Consider the following 17,945-nt stretch of genomic DNA (forward strand, 5'->3'; position numbering starts at 1 on the left):
TTCTCATGGCAAACCTTCTGCCACTTTTAATAAATTTATTTACTTCCCAACTCTACTGCATCTTTCTGAATTGCGATTAAATCCAGCCCTCCTCCAATTTGTATTAAATTATGAGATCAGCATGAACAGTCAGTAATAGCAACTGTGGAAGGACAATCTCTTGATCTTATATTGTCAAGACTGACAGAAGCACATAAGAAGGAAAATGAGTTAGTGGCAGCTAGTTCCAGAAAAATGGCTGTCTTCACATAGGAACTGTCAGAAACAGAGGCAAGACCAAGACCAAACTCCAAGATTTAGTTAGTGTTATCCAAGAATAATATAAAACAACCACAACCACCAACACAAGGCTCGTTAAAAACAGCACCTCTGATTTCTAGAGGCACAATAATTGGAGAGCCTGCAGATAACAGAAGTTTATTGGGGTGGGGCAAGGTTGAACAGAGGGTAGAATAAACCTTAAAATGATAGTGGTGCTTATTGGGTATTGTGAATTACAAATACTTGATGATTCCAAGAATGGGAAATGCCGTGACATGGCTTCTAAACAGTGAAAACAGAATGTTTAATACCTTAGATAATAAAGAAAGCTTAGAAAAAACAAAAGCAGGAATTAGCTAAGTAATTAGGGTTCTACCAGAGAAAGGAGATCAAAGGACTGTAAGCAGTTTTATTTAGTTATTGTGAATAAATTAAGTTATTAATAAGTAAAAATCTCTTATTAGTTTATAAAGAACAAAGAAGAAATGGCTCTGTAAAAGAAGAAATGTTGGCTCTGTAAACAAGGTTACTTATAACCTGAACAGTAAAGAAAGAAGGGATAAATGTTACCTGTCAGTGTTCCCAGGTGACTTGCTGGTTTGAACTAGGAAGTCATCTGGAACCAGATTCCACACTACCCAATAGGTCTTCACACATTTCAACCCAAGCATGTCATTTACAATGTTTGGTGTAGCCATTACTTCCTGTGCTGACATCACAGTGTAGATGCAGGTAAGAACAGAGGATGGAATGCTATGAGTAAAGAAGCCCTGGAGGCAGATATGTGAAGAGTGACATGCTGGTTGTTGTCAGGTGAGAATTTCTGTGCCAGTATATGATACCTTTGTCAGTAAAATACTCCAGACAAAGAGGCATCATAGTTTTCAGCAAAAACTAAATCACATTGCAGGTCTTCTTATTATGTCTTTTCATTTTCCTAAGAAGGGTGGAGATCCAGGTAAACAATTGAAGGTATTTCACAATAAATGGGGAAAAACACCAAAAATGTTTTAAATTATGTGAAACTGAGTGTAGATGGAAATATTTTGGGTCCTCCTGCATCAAGAATGGCCATAGAAACTGTGATGATGCAAAAACGATGAAAGATGCAATAGGGCACGGGTGTCAAACTTGATTGTGTCATGTTACATATCGTGACATATCGCAATGTTTCTTGCCTTTGTGGAGCAGGGGTGGGTGTGCCCTGCATGTGACGGATCTGGCCCGCAGGCTGCCAGTTTCACACCCCTGCAATAGGGCTTCCCAATACATCTCCTACCTGTTTGTACTTGCATTGAATTGATGCACACGAGGACATGATTTGTGATGCACATTCACAACTTGCACCCCTCCCTGCAGACACCCATGAGAATGGCCATGTTTGCTGAGGGCCTGAAGAGCAGCAAGTAGGAAAAGAGGGGTGAAAGTCACATGGGCACAAAGGGAAGCCTCTCTGTAATCTCAAGATGTCAAGATGGTGACTACAATCAAAGTTCTGTTCCTTTTGTATTTGTGGATAACAATGTAATGTGTACAAAAGGGTTGGGCTTTGATAACATAGTGCAGCTGGCATCTTGGCTTATCTAATTATCCACAGGGACACTACTGTCACTACCTATAATTTAATTTATGTATTACAAATACTCCAAATATTCCATAGGCAACCCACTTTATAGAGATAGAAATATAGTTTTGACTTTTAAAGTCCAAATCCATCGTGGCAGTCTTGACAGCCACAATTCCAGAATACTGCGTTTAAAAACTCTCTCATAAAACAGAGCATTTGTTTTACTATTTCCATTAATCTCTGATTTCACAGTAGTAGGAGAAAACAAGGCAATAGAAATGGAAGACAGTGGAAAACCACCCCATCAAATTCCATGCATGAAGCAACATAAATACTTCAAGATAGCCTGCAATTTTCCAGTTCTGATAAACTGACTATAGTAGCCTGATAGACCATACCTTTAGAAACAAAACTATATCTTTGAAACAAAACTATAGGCTTTAGAGGGGAGGGGAAAAAACCAAAGGCATATCAGCTTTGCAGATCACAATGTTATGTATGCATCTGTGCTACAGGTCAAAAAGATTGCTAGGATGCATTAACTCATTAATGCTTACAGTTCCTATTGGAGAAAAATGAATATATGAGGGGATTTTTATTATTATTTTTGAGACATGTTCTAAATGGCTATGCAAAACTACTTTTTTCTGAGAGGGTTAAATGATGCAAATATGAAAATAATAATCTAGGGTTGGGTGGCACATAGAGTTGATTTATAATCACAGCAAATTGTTGAATGAAAACAATTAAGACAAGAAAGCATAAATTATGTGAGAATACAAAGAATAACTCAGAAGAAGGATTCCCATATACAAACTAATTATTCTTTGTTGCTGTACAATATATGTTATGCATACTGCCTCTCAGCAAGTTGTTTCTCTTAACTAGTGGGATCTTTCTGCTGGTACCAGGCACTCATTCTGATTTCCAGTCTGTCTTAAATAACTGCAAATGGAGCCAAGATATTAGGGTGTTTCTGCCAGAACATTTCAGCTTTATTTAGAATTTATTTCACCCTGGGTTTAATTCTGAAGTGTAGAGGTTTATTTATTTATTCATTTGATTTATATAGCTGCCCTTCTCACTTTTACATGATTCTGGGCAGTTTACAATAAAATAAATACATATACAGAAACTATAGAATATAAAAAGTAAAAGACATAGCTGTCGGGCATCACCCAAACACCTACCAACACAACAAGGAAAATGGATTTATTACATACCCAGCGCCCCAAGCTTAGGCAAAATTTCAAGACCTTGCAAAAGGCTAGCAGGGACAGGGCCAACCTAATCTCATGGAGGAGGATGCTCCAAAAGGTGGGTGCCATGGCAAAAAAGGCTCTTCTTCTGGGGTCCACCAGGTGACACTCTTCGGTTACCCAGGTCTCCAATGTGTATCTTGCTCAAGGAAGAACTGTAGCTGCCTTAACTGTGGGTGCAAATATTCTTGCCAGTGAGCGTTCAGAACTTCCTAAGCTAAGTATAAATACCCAGTGGCAGCCCAGATGTTGGCAGTGCTGTTGGGGCCTCAGAATGTGCTCTTCTGCCTTGTGCCTTCTCTTGTCCTGGCTTCTGTGCCCAGTGCAATCAGGATTGGAAATAAACGATGGTCACAAGATGATAGCTAAATGGCCAGGAAACCTTTTCCCCCCTTTTTGGTAGCCCTAAACTACACCTCCCTGTAACTTGCTTAGTTCTGCAATAACTGATTGATAAGTCAGCTTCTTTCTGGATGTTGGATAGCTTGCATAGCAACCGTGGCACATTGAGTGGATTTGAGAAGATCTCCTGACTTTCTTTACCATTTGCATGTTATATGAATCAACCAATCCTGCCCTATGCAAGAAATCATGGATAAGCAAACCATGGTTTAGCATGTGTCAGTTCATACATCTAGAAGCATGGTTTGGAAAAGCTTAGGAATTTCTTCTAAGTAGTAGAGTTGTTTCGTATGGTGCCTAAGAATGGATTGAGGCCATTGTCAGAACAAAGTTAGGGGCTTACAGTCACAGTAGGAGTTCAAACACAAAGGCAGATAACTCACTATACTTTTTCCAGGTTGGTCTTATTTGTTCATAATGAGGGCCAAAAGATCACACAGCAGATTCTAGCTAGGATTTCTGTGGAAGAAAAAAGAATTGTATGCAAAATATGGATTAGTTAGTAGGACTTATTCTCAAACAACAGCACAAGTATGTGCAGGTGTATATGTCACTCAGAGTTAATCATGTGAAGAATGCGGGGTTTAGCCAGGATCAGCAAAAAAATGTGTTTGCATAATATACTAATCTAAAATATGGTTGGCTAATTTTGTAGGTCAGTATGTCAAGTATTCTCATTTAGCATATGATTCACAGTGCTGTGGAAGCTCAAATCATTCAGTTAACTTGGGAATCCATATCTGTGTATTATGTAAGATTACAATAAAAGAGAAAGTTTCCAGAACTTGAGTGGATGGTTGCACTTTTTTTTAATGCTAAGTGGAAGTTCATCCAGGAGTCTCTCTCAACAGTCAGCCACCGTTAAGTAACAGAAGGAAACTGTCTTTACAGTATTAGGAAACACTGTAGATCTGGCTGAGCATTTTTAAGAGTTGATTTAACTCTGTGTATAAAAAACAGCCTGCTTCAACATGATTCCTTCCAAATATGCTGTATAATAACTTCTGTCATCTCCAGCTAATATGATCAACATCATGATGGCAATATTATTCTTGTGTCAGAAATAGAGATGCTGAGACCTCAGGTCAACATATGTATTGTAGACTGGGGTGGAGCACACAAAGCATTTTCTCCCCAGAAAATTTTCTTTGTTTCTTTGTTCTGATTTTATAGCTAAGGCAAATAATTGTTCATTATTTTTTGTAATTAAGTCTGAACTTGTTTTCCCTAATTTTTTTAATTATATATACTGAATTAATAGGCGCTCTGTCAGGGCCCTATCCATTTGATTCTGCCCTTGAACATGGTTTGTGTGCCTGACTAAGAGAAGAAATTGACAGATTAATCTGTTTTCTTTCAACTTGTAGAACTTGGATAATGCCACTTGTTGCTACTGGTCCTGCTAAATTTTGATATTGCCTACAGAACATGCTCATCCTGTTCAGGACTACTCTGCTTGCTTCTGAGCCATTGGCCCCACTGAAATGACCACTAGATGCTGAAGCTCTGACCACTGGAAGACTAAATCCCAATACTAACCTTCTGGAGACATTTCCATAATGGACAGTATGTAGGAGGTTATGTAGAGTTGAGGACTTGAATATTCTGGTGCCCATGGCATCTATTCCAGACTTGTGAACAGTTGAAGCAACAATTCTAAACATTGAACACACATCTATTTCACCCAACATAAATTGTTTATTTCAGCACTAGTTTATCCTGTTAGTCTTGCGATATTTCACTTTTATCTGCACAGCTTAAATTTTTATATCCCTCAGAGTTGCAGGATAATATACGTAATTCAGAAGTGGTAATCTGTTCATATCAATTACTTTTTTGTAGTATTTGTAATGTTACATTTGAATAGATATATGAATGAACTCTAATCACAGCAGACTAGTTTCATGAAACTTTATTTTATTTATTTATTACATGTTTTGATCCAACCTTTATTATTTTTTATAAATAACTCAATGCAGTGAACATACATAATAGTTTTTCCTCCTACTTTCACCACAACAACAACCCGGTGAGGTGGGTTGCATTGAAAGAGAATCACTGGCACACTGGCATCAGCTGGCTTTCATGCCTATGGTGGGATTAGAACTCAGGGTCTCCTGGTTTTAGGCCAACATCTTAACCACTATATCAAACTGGCTAATTTATGATTCTCCAGCTTACCGGCCAGAGAATTCTGGGAGTTTAAGCCCACACATCTTACAATTTCCAAGGTGGAGAAACATTGGCTTAGACTAGAGTATGGTATTAAGGAAGAAATATTTCATGTAAAGGTAATAATCAGAGGCATTTTAAATATTTATAAATAATTTGATGTAATCACGACCTGGGTATGGTGGGAGGGAATTTTAGAATGTAATATTACTTTCACTGATTGTTTTTAGTATTTTTTGTGTTTTCTTCTTTTCAAAAGATTATTTTAGATAATGATAAATGGTGTGAAATTATAAATGGTTATAAATATTACAGCTTAAGAGTTCTGTCATTACTGTTTTTCAAGATGATACAAGGGTTTTAATTTTATATATTCCATTAATTTATCAATGAAATAATAAATGCTAAATTTTACAACAATTTAAAATTCTCTGTGTATTTACTGATGTTTTATTTTCTATCCACAATTTCCCTTTTTTTTTAGTCATTTATTTCAATCCTTAAACGTTTAAAACATTTGGTGTTTGGTAAAGCCAGGGTCAAGGTTATTACTGACACATGAAAGAGCACTGTTGAGAAGGGAAAACAAATTGAAGTTTAGCTGCACTGTGGGATAGCTGTATCAGTTAGAAATAGGTATTTTTTATGTGAAAGAGGCTGCATCTGCAGAAGAGAAGATAAACAATATCATAAAATATTTGTCACTGCTTCTTTTTAATGCAGATGTTTAGGCAGTTGCTATTGTAGTTGTTCTGCCCCTCCCAAACATACCAGACTCCATCCTCTTCATAATCTCCATCTGACATAGGTATAAGCAACAATGAAAACAATGCTCAAATTGCAGCCATTAAGTTTGAAGTTACAATTGAAGAGAATATAGATAGCTCAGGATTGAACTGTGGAGTCCTTGGTGCATCAAGGACTGCAAAGTTTGAACTTAGCTTGAAGTTATTGTTTAATGAAATGTGGAAGTTCTATACTGTTTGGAAAAAAACAGATTCAAATTTTCCAATGAGTAACAGCCACCAATCTCTTATTTTTCTTTACTTCTCAAAGAAAAATGACTGTAATAACCTGGTTCTAATTTTATTGGTTAGGAATTCTTTTTTGATATGATGTTTATGTTCTACTTTATTTTTGCTGCATAATTTGATGACTATCAGCCTGCTAGCTGCCCAGAGTTGTTGAGAGTTGGGCATCATATAAGTTTAATTATAGTGGAGAAAATAAATCTAATAAACAGAATGGAGACTGCACCCCTTGTCTTCTCCTCCCATGTTTACGACATGACCATGGTCAAATCTTTGACCTCAAGCTCAAATCTTCATATCTTTGCCTAATCTTATTAGACCCAAATTAACCCTTCTGCTCCCCCACCCGCAACAAATCCCCTCTAAATCTCATATAAGGCAAAGAATAGAAGCCTCCTCACCAGTAAATAGTAAACTCCAAGGGCAGCTCTTACAAGGGAATGGCAACCTAGAAAAACCCCAATACTGTATTCCAATCTCAATCAGCCTGATGACCTCAGCATTCTATCTCCTTTAATAAGAAACTTCCCCAACTTGATGTTCTCTGAAAAGTCCCATTTTGCCTAACAATAGGTATATCTATTATTTACACACACAGAGACCAAGGAACTGCTCAGTTTTCCCTACAGTGCCAGCCAATCAGATCCCTAGGAATTCACACCTTGTAGCCCACAATGTCTTGCCTGTTATAAATTGCTTTCTATAGATTAAAGTGTCAGGTGTACAGTTTCTAATACTAGTTATAGGGCATGTGCACTTTTTGTTTTTGTGAACAAAAAGTTGGCTACCTCTGGGTAGGACAGAGTGTTTGGAAATAAGGTTCTTCTCTGGAAGCACTCAGCCCTTTGACTATTCTACAAACATGAAAACACAAATCTAGAATTAAATTCAACACATACAGTACACACATCAAACTACATGTTTTGTAGTTTTAGCACCTAATGAAATTAACATGAAATTTAAAAATCCAGTGGAAATGAAATATACAAACCACAGGAACATGGCATCTTTTAAAATTTCAGGAGAATAGAGCAATTTTAATCTGATACCAAAAATACTCTAATACCGATATCACATAGAATTCTCCGAGAAAAAGTTTCCATGCTGGAGGATCTGGATATTAGTAAGCAAGCCATCTTTCCCTCTCGTTGCTACTATCCACATTTCTGATAAGACTTTTGCAGATAAAGATAACCAAAAGTATTCTTAGCAGCCCAGCATCCATGATTCTTTTGAGGGATAAATTATATGTAAATTTATAAATGATAATTATGAAATTGGTATATAAGTGAGACTGAAGCTCTGTGAGATTCCTCTTCCTTTTCAAAGCTCTTCCAGTCAAGCTAAGGCTGAATAGCAAATTCATACAAAAATTGCTTTATAAGAACAAAATACCATCCTCAAAATATAAATAAAACGGGCTGAATCACCTGAGGTCTACAAACCTGCAAATGTATTGTATTCATTTAGCATGTTTATATAGCTGCTTGTCTCACCAAGAAATTGTTCCTCTCTGATCAGTTGTTAATAACTGGTGACATGATTTTCTACCAGTAAATAAAAAACAGCCCAAAATGGGACACATGCCATAAAATAGGTTTAATGTGGTTAAAAATAAATTTCTGCCAGCAAAACACAGAAAATTTTGGCCCATCCATGTGTGTGTCACCTTATCCATTTTGCATTATTATTCCACTAACTGCAATTCTTATTTTTCCAAAATAAATGGAATGGAAGATTGCCTTTGCTAAAATGTTCTGCTGAATGTTAACTCCTTAATATTTTACCACAAAAATTTTATTATCTTCCAAACATCCCGATGCTTACTTCAATTGATGTTTTTTTAAAAAAATCTTCCACATCTCTCCCCCCCCCCAAAAAAAAGTCCATTGGAGTTGGGTGGCTAATACACTTACGATAATCATAATTATAAAATGCCGATGATTCCAAGTTAAATAATATTCTTTGTAGATAGTGGTACATATGGTATTTTTATGGGACTATTCTGCATGGGCAGTTGTAATGCATGCATCTACATTAACAAGGTTGCTGCTAAATGACCATACAGTACTTAGCTGTGAAAGCCCTCACTGCATTCCTGAAACACTGCTCAGTAAGTGATGCAAGCCAGATAGAGGATTACCAGGCATTTCCTTGCCAGCCCAACTGCAGAAGGATTCAAGCAACATGGCAGGTTTTTTTTTAATAGCACTTAAAAGAAGCTAAGAAAGTTATTCTAACTTTTACTATCTGTAGGTGAAATGTGAGTGCATAATCCATACAATTTAACCATGTTTACATTCAGAATGCACCACAGCTCTAGTTTGAAATAGCCCTTTGGACTGAAGCTTTGTGTACACAACTACCAGGAAAAACACAACAGCTGTATACAGTACAGGGGAAAACCCAATAAGAGACTCTTGTAGCACCCAAAATATTTCTTTTTCATCTTTCAAGTGCCACCTGAATCTTTGTTATGTCAGATTCAGACATTAATAGAAATGTTTCGTGCTCTACACAGCACATTCCATTGAAATTCAACTTTTACATTAAAGAGTTTTGTTCCTGTTTTACATGTTCTTGTTCCTGCATTACACGTGCATCTGGAAATATGTCCCATTGAACCTAAAAGGGTTTCCCCCCCGAAAAGTGATCATTATAGATTATTGCATTAATTTGTTGCCTTTATGAATTTGGCATTTTTTTCGGATTTTTATTTTGACTGCCTTATCCATTGTCGGGATTCTTAAAAAGGCCTCTAGTACAGTGGTTCTCAACCTTTTTAATGCCGCGACCCCAACCGGTCGTAAGTCGAGGACTAAACCGGTCGTAAGTCGAGGACTAAACCGGTCGTAAGTCGAGGACTACCCAACCGGTCGTAAGTCGAGGACTTTCCCTGCACGGGAGTGCCGCACATGCGTGGTTCCGCCCCCTGCACCGCCCCCTGGCAAGCGGCAGAGACGGAGCAGGCCGACCACCAGCTGGCCCAGCCCAAGGGAGGTAAGGCACCTGCCGGAAAAGGGGAAAAAATGGCGGACAAAAAAAATGGCGGACAGCCTTCCTTGGCGACCCCCATGAAATGGTCGATCGACCCCAAATGGGGTCCCGACCCACAGTTGAGAACCACTGCTCTAGTAGAAGATGGGGGCGGACCCTACGCAATCTGCGGGGTTTGTTTCCGTGATCCCAGGTAACTAAGTCATTCAATAAATCCTAACTCAGGTAGACATAGGTTGATGAAATGCACAATGTTACTGAAGAGCCGTATAAAATATTTTTTAAAAAAAATTAGGATGTCTTTCAGTTTGGAGACATTTAAATACAGCATATCAGAATATATTTTAAACAATTTTCTCTTGCCCAAATGAACGAATAAGCCATTCAAGGTTTAGGGGACAGAGTGTAGATGTCGGGCGTCACCGAATCCTGCCTTTTCCTCGGCGAGGATCATGGGAGTTGAAGTCCAAAACAATTGTAGAACTCCGGGCTAGGAAGGCTACGCTGTTTTCCATCCCTCCAGCTATTCTTTCTCACTACTACGGACTCTCTGGCCTCGTCGGAAGCTCTCCAAATTACGACGCTCGAGAATAAGAAAAGGCGCTCGGCTTTGAAGTGGCTTCCGCCGCGCTTATACAAGGGACAAGAACTGGCGCGTGTGAAGAAGGAGGCCCGAGCACTGCTGGGCTGTCTCCTCGTCTTGCCCACCGCCACACCTTTAGGCGGGAATGCTGGCGGCGGAAAGCCCGTCGCGCGTGTCGGTTCCCACCCGGGGTTTGTAACCGCGTAGGCGTCTTCAGGGCCACGAGTCGGCCGTTGGGGTAGTCCGGCACGTGCCTCCTTTTGTTTTTCAAATATCGCTCGGCGCTTTTGTCTTTCCCCGCGATGAACCAGCCGGAGGTGGAGAAAGAGGGAGGACGCAACTGAGTGGTTGTTACGAGCAACCATTCCCTCTGTGCCTTTTTTCTTTTCCTCCGCCCTCCTCAACCCCCAGGCTGTTTCTTTCTTTTTTTTTGGGTTATTATAATTTCCCTCCCCTTCCTTCATTCACTACAGTCGACTCCAGAGTGAGAGGCGGAGTCACCACGAGTACCCGCGGGAGCGGTTGTAAGAGCGCAACGCCGAGGGCGCCTGCTGTGAGCTTTTCGGCGCTGCCACAACAGCTCCGCGCCCGGCAGGTCCCGCTTCGCTTCGCTTCCCAACTCCGGGTCATCTTCAGTGTCCCTTTTCTTTCCCTCTCTTCTTTTCTACACCGGCTGTAGTAGAAATATCCCCGGACACGAGCTAGGTGAGTAGCCGATGACGCCCTGGCAAGGTTTCCATGCTCTCTGCCCTTCCTTTCTCCTCTACCGTCTCCTGAGCCGGGTGGCTTTCAGCCTTGCCGAGATGCCCTGAATGAGAGATCGCGGGGGGGGGGGGGGCGAGGAGGCAGACCAGGCTAAAGAGAAAGCCGCGACGACATTCGGACCGCCCCGCTTTCTCCGTGAGCCGGGGTCGCTAGACGGAGAACTCTTCATCCGTGGCTCCGGACGAATTTCCCCCGAGCCGGTTGCACCGAGCGACGTGTGCTTCGGCGCTCAGCTGCACGCCAGGCTGGGAGTCCATTTTGCAAGCAGCGTGGTGCATGATGCAATGTTTATAGCGATAGGCGATGTGGAGGAGGACGGAAGCATGCGCCCTGCCTAGGTAGTAGATCGGAGCACGCGGGCTAGCGACCGGATTGGATCGGCTTTCCGTTTTTCCTCTTCTCCCGACCTTCCTAGGGCGCTTTCCAGGCTCAGATCGTAGGCGCCGAGCGGCTAAGCTAATTGGGTTTAAGGGATGACACACGTCCTTCCTTAAATGGTCCTTTTTTCGGATCATGCAATGGCGGGGGTGGGTGGGGGGACGATTCTTTAAAGTGACTCATCACTTAAAATCCAACAACTGGACAGTTTCACCCTTAATTTGATTTGGGTTGGTTTCGGTTCGGGATATTCCCCCTGATGCAATTGTAACCCACGAAGTAAATAAGATGGTTCTGCGTTTATTTATGGTAACGAAACTTGTGTTTGCCTTAGTAATCTATGGAAAGAATATAGGGTGGTTGCTCAGTGTATCGTTAATGGTTGTTTTATGAATCGGGGTTTTTTTTTCCCTGCCTCCTTCCTCTTGTGAACTGGACACAAACAATCGCTCTCAAACAGTATATATTTTCTAGGCAAATTACACATAAAGTTCCAAAACTGGTTTCAGTGTCGTGTCTCCTGCAGTGGAAATTTTGACTTTGAAAGGAATGATGACTCCTTTGCTTAAGTTTGCCCTGGAAGTTATATTGTTATAATATAAAGAGATTGTCTCCCTGCTCCCCATCACTCTAAATAGCTGCCAACATAAACACAATAACTATCAAGAAAAATACCATCCTGTCTCTTTCTTAAGATGAGGGTGAACAGTCTATGCCCCCATCTTTTCTGTTCCCTGACCATACTGTGAGTTGAGTTTAATTTTTATTAAATGATTTTGTACAGTAATAAAACTGCAGATTTAAAGAAAAAGAATAAATAAAAATACAGAACAAATGAATAAACAGAAAAAGTAAACAAAAGAGAAGAAAGAAAAAGAGAACACATATAAAGATTCTGTTTCTGATCTTTATACAGTTACAAATAAGATTGTCATCTATCTTCCCTCTTTTAAGGTTACATGATAATTCCCTTTCCAGTATTATCCTTTTTACTCATCAAATCTATGTCACCAGTTCATTTTTTCCATTTTCAGTAAAAAGTCCATAAAGGATATCCAATCACTAATAAATGTACTTGTTGTCTTCTCTCCATTCAATAAGTTAATTTTACATATTTGCAAATACTATGATGTTTATTAACTGTTCCTCCATTGTGGGTATTTCAGAATCTTTCCATCTTTGTGTCTATAGCAGTCTCGCTACAGCTACCATGTACAAAAGTCCATGAGACTTCATGCTGTATTTTAATATAGTGGTTACCTACCATTTTGTGGCATGCAATAGATTGAAATGCTCAGGTAAGACCTAAAGCTTCACCCAGGTTTTAAAAAAATCAGAAGAGCATTGTCACTGGGCAGGAGATACCAAGGACTGATGTTAGGTGTTCTGCAACCAAGAATTTCAACAGTGATCATTGTCCTGGTGACCCTCCATTGATTCTGGCTACGTGAACCACATTTGGACATGAAAACATGTTTCCACCTTTGTGGGGACTGATCTTTAATGAACCATGTGTGAGTACTTAGGTTCCAAATGACTTATAGCTGATTGTAGACTGTCCAGTCTTTCTAGATTTTGTCCAGGCTGGATGATTGGCTAATAATTCATTATTATTTTTTTGTAATGGGGAGAGGAAATTAAAATTCTCTGAAGGTTGGAGCTATTAAAGTTATAGGAGAGGAAAGGTTTGGTTTCACTCACTTCCTGTTCCCCTTGGGTGGAGGGTGTGGTGGAAGAAAAAAAGGTAGAAGAGAGGGTATGCCAGAAGAGTGCCATGTTGAAACTGCTGTACCATCCTGACTCTTTGAAGATTGGCAGAGTGTATTTCTAAGTAATCTTCTTCTCTGGGTGTAGAAGAACCAGGGAACTAAAAGTAACCTGAGTTATGGTGAGGGAACTGTATGCCACTCAAAGTTAGTTTATGATTAGAGCAGTCTGTAAGCTGTATAAAATCAAACCAAGTGGGTAATTCAACTGCAAACTGATTGTAAGCTTTTCTGGTTAGCCATGAACAATTTATTTTGCACAAATCCAAACATTGCACACATTGTTAGTTGAAAGTAGTTTGGTTTACTGTTTTGGCTCCCTTAGAAGTCATCATTTGTCTGATTTGCACACAACAGCCTGCAATCTATTTTTAGGACTTTAAAATCTTTTTTTAATGTATGATAGGAAGATAGAAATGTGCAACGCAAACAGGTAACAACAGGTTATGTATACTATGTCTGAACCCTGCCAGTGAAATGAACTGACATTAAAGTTTTGTCATTCCTTGATTGACTTTATTTGATTCTGAAACTGAAGAAAATAAAAAGGTAAGTAAGGTTAAATAAATAAAGAATGAAACTAACACATGTGTGAACTGGAACAAATGAATGCAGACTTTGATGCTTTTACTTCTGCAATTATGGTTTTGTAATTATGGTGTAATTATCTGAAAATAAGCTCTCGGCTTTGTTTAAGCTTGCCTTTTGAAGTATTTTGTCTATTGTTAGGGCTAATTCATGCTTTTTCTCATTTATGGAATTAATGTACAGTAGTACATTGTAGTTTTCACTGCAATCTTATTGATCTCCAAGGTTCATATAAAGCATAGACTATGATGCACAATTGCTGCAACAGTCATCTACTGAGGTATAGTGATCATATCTAAAGGTGAGCTTCCTGTTACTATTGAAAAATATATGCTGTCTACAGAGGAATAATCAGACTTTCATTTATTTGGTGTTAATATGGATCTGTTCTCAGGTAGAAGGTGTCAGAAGAAAAGTAAAAAAATAAAACAGAAAAATTGGGTGATACTTTGGCAATATGCACACACAAGCATGCAGCTACATTAGAATTTTTAGAATGCTTTGGTAGGAGAAACAGCATTGCTGCTTCCTAAACTTTGATGCCCTAGGCCAGGACCTTTGCCTAAAGCTGGTCCTGAACAGCTGTTATGACATACAGTCACACTTTCAATATTCCAGTATAAAAAGTTCCCTTTCTGTTTGGACAGAATGAACTGTGACAAGATAAATTGAAGTTTTAGTTTTCATTTTCTTTGTAATTAGCTTCTTAGCATTTTATGAAAGTGATTTTTTCAATACATAATTAGGTACCCACAATAGTTCTTGCTATATAAAACTGCATGAATGCAACCTATTGCAATTTGCTATCCTATTCTACTTATCTATTTTTCATTATGCCTTCATTCCCTTGAGAACTGCTTTCTTTCTTTATGGAAATCACTGGTATGCCTTCTTAATAAGTAAAAAATAGAAAATAGGATATATCTTCTTATCACGTACTATAATTCGTAGCATTAATGCTCCTATATATAGTGAACTTGTTTTATTGGATATGGAGTTGTAGTTACAAATTTGTATCCTTTGGAAATGATCCTAGCCATGTGCTGTCCTGGCCATATAGTGACTTCATGCCCTTTATTAGCTTTAGCACAGATATCAGTTGTGATGTTCTTTGGTAGGATCCTGTTTAGACTACGGTAGTATATTGCAAGACATATGGTCCAAAATAGGTTATTTAAATTACCAACTGAGCAGTTTCTACTATAACAGGTATATACTTCATCAACTTTACTAGCATCCAGTCCGTTTCCACACTCTTTTAAGTGCTAGTTTTAACTTGTACTGGTATGCAAAATGTAGCATATTAAAAATGGGTGCCAAGCTGGGTTTTGGCCTGTCTTTGTGAGAGGCTTTAAGATTCACCAATATCTTTTATCTAAGGATTTATATATGCCAATTTGAAGATATCCTTTTATGTTAACTAATGATGTGATGAATTGGCAGGTAGGTATTTGTAGTTATCAACTGTTCCATAGAAATAATGTTTCATTTAACCAACAAACATCAGTTTCACCAGAAGAAAAGCATAATTCCCTTTTATTAAATTCTGTGGTTTTTTTGATTGTAGAGCAGATTTGAAAGGTTAACAGCTTGTTTAACAGATTTGGAAGTTTAACAGAATTCTCACAAAATGACTAGTAAGGATAATGTGATCAAGCATAAACATTAAAGCAGATCCTACACCTTGTTTTCTTAACTAAAGCTGTCTACCAGTTTGGTTTGCTTTTGTCTTTTTACTAGACAGATGGGCATACTTACAAACAAAGCTGTGGGCCTCAGCCATTGACTTTAAGAAAATGATTTCCCAATAGGAACTCCCAATAGCATCTAAAACATGCTACCTTTCCATTAAAAAAAAATCTAGAAAAAGTACTAGATCAGGTCTGAAGCCTGGCGAGCATCAAGGGAGGTGTCATATCGAAATCATACTAGTTAGTCAATAGATTTCATCTAAAGTTTGTGCCGGGTAGACCAAGCAAAATATACTGTTTAGACATTTTAGTCTAGTTTAATGTGACTACAATCAAGCTTGCACTCTGGTACTATGTACCCGGACAATCATCTTTGCTCTGAACTTTCAGTGTTTGTAGCTGCAGACAGTAGTCGGCAGTCTTCCCTAATCTCCTGTCTTCCAGATATGCTTGGAGTTTCCAGAACTCCTGAGAATTCTGTACTGTATTTCAGGGAGCAATTATAGTGGAGATAGTGACATGTTTAATGCTTTAAAATCTACAGGGGGATGGTAACTTAACATTTATACACTTATTAGTTTCTCAAAGCATCATAAGGAAAATTACTCAAGTATGATTGTTACTGATTTGTACCTAGAATAGATATCAAGACTAAAGGTACAGAAGATGAACTGTAGCAGTTCTGATAGTATTCTGTTTGAGGGGAGATACATGTCATTCCATGGCTTTCAACATCAACAACTGATGTGCCAACATCAACAGTTGTGTTCAGGCTATACTGTTTTCAGGATAGGGAATAAGCTAGCCTAGGCTGTTTTTGTTTAGTTGTGCCAAAGAACAGTTTTATCTCAGGAAGAGTGGAGTAAAAGAAATAATAACTAATGGGTAAATTCCGAGAATATAATAATGACAAGTAATTGAGACTTGCAGAGTTTATAAACTGGCACAGGTTATACAGTTCAGTGTGGTGAAAAGAACACTGAAGGAAGATATGGCATCAGTTCTGAGATATGTAAAAAGATGATCAGGAACTAAAGGCACTAAATCTAGGACCAGATTTTGTCGAATACAGGGAAAAACTTCATTATCATAAGATCTGTACAGCTGTTGAACTATCTATAGATTACTCATTACAGTTGTTTTCCATCTCTGAAGACTTTTATGAAAATGTTAGGCAACTACATCTCAAGGATAGTTTAATTGGTTTCCCCTTTCATTATAGATGGTTGTACTATAAATATTAAATTTGTTCTTAGATTCCACACCTCATTATAATTGTCATTTGTATGCAAAAGATTTCAGATTTAATCCTAGTCATTTTCTGGAATGACTAAAATCACAAAGAGCTGCTGTCAATTGGGGTAAACGCTCTTGAGCTGGATGAATGACTGCACAGCTTCCTGTGTTCTCCTAAGCCAGTCTTCTCCAACTTGGATGCTTGCCTGATATTTGGACATTAGTTCCAAATGTTCTGTAGCTAGCAAACTTTTCTGTTAATTCTGGGTGTTGGTCTGCATATTTGGACACCAACATTGGGAAGGCAGTCATAAGTAATAAAAAAAACCTTTGTCCTTTAGGTTTATACTGTACACTTTTTTCTTTTTTAATTCAAATTTAAGCAGTAGCTTTGCTTATCACTTATGCAATCAATAAGTTGTTAATTAACCATAGCTTTAAAAGAGAACTTTTTTATGTCTGATGTCTAACACAGTCCATTGATTTAAAGTTATTATTGCTAATTAAAGTTAGTGTGCAAAGAAACATGGACTGATTTTAGGATTAATGCTAGAGCAGAATAGTGAGGAATTAGCTAAGTATTTAAATACTTTTTCTTTTATCATAGCAATATAGAGAATTTACTCTGGTTGCAATAACTTCAGAGTACTCCAGAATTCCCTGTCTCTCTAGTTTAGGAACATAAACCCACCTGTATTAGAAAGATACATTAACTTGCAAAATGATGCCAACTTTTTCTTACAGTTTAATCTTGTTAAGAGATTGAGCTGTAAGGCATTTTACAGTGTCTGTGCATTAAAAAAGGGGTCTTTTTTAGAATAAAGAAATAGTTTTTCTTAGTATATTACTTTATATAATTTTTCTAGAGTATTTGTTCATACTGGCACAGCGTGTATGAGTTTGTAAAGTATGTTTCTGGCTTTATAGCCTTCAGTTCTGGCTTGCAACTAATCACAGTTTCTCTCAGTAGAGAGTTTGGGTGTGTTGACAATGCTTCCTTCCTGAACCTTGTAAAGAAGCAACGGGTGGAAACTGATCAAGGAGAGAAGTAACCTAGAACTAAGGAGAAACTTCCTGACAGTTAGAACAATTAACCAGTGGAACAACCTGCCTCCAGAAGCGGTGAATGCTCCAACACTGGAAGTTTTTAAGAAGAGACTGGACAGCCATTTGTCCGAAATGGTGTAGGGTTTCCTGCCTGAGCAGGGGGTTGGACTAGATGACCTCCAAGGTCCCTTCCAACTTTATT

The 17,945-nt window shown here is 38.5% G+C and overlaps 1 protein-coding gene across 1 annotated transcript in view; it reads left to right on the plus strand.

Annotated features, from left to right (window-relative positions):
• The first annotated feature begins 10,924 nt into the window (after positions 1-10,924).
• The window catches only part of SLC7A1 (solute carrier family 7 member 1), a 33,680-nt gene continuing 26,659 nt past the window's right edge, over positions 10,925-17,945 (plus strand). Inside the window, exon 1 of the mRNA XM_015831681.2 lies at positions 10,925-10,977. The gene's annotated coding sequence lies outside the window, so the exon portion shown is untranslated. The remainder of the gene's footprint in view (positions 10,978-17,945) is intronic.

The sequence above is a fragment of the Protobothrops mucrosquamatus genome, unplaced genomic scaffold (genome assembly GCF_001527695.2).
Source record: "Protobothrops mucrosquamatus isolate PMUCROS unplaced genomic scaffold, P.Mucros_1.0 scaffold_272, whole genome shotgun sequence".
Taxonomy (NCBI): Eukaryota; Metazoa; Chordata; class Lepidosauria; order Squamata; family Viperidae; genus Protobothrops; species Protobothrops mucrosquamatus.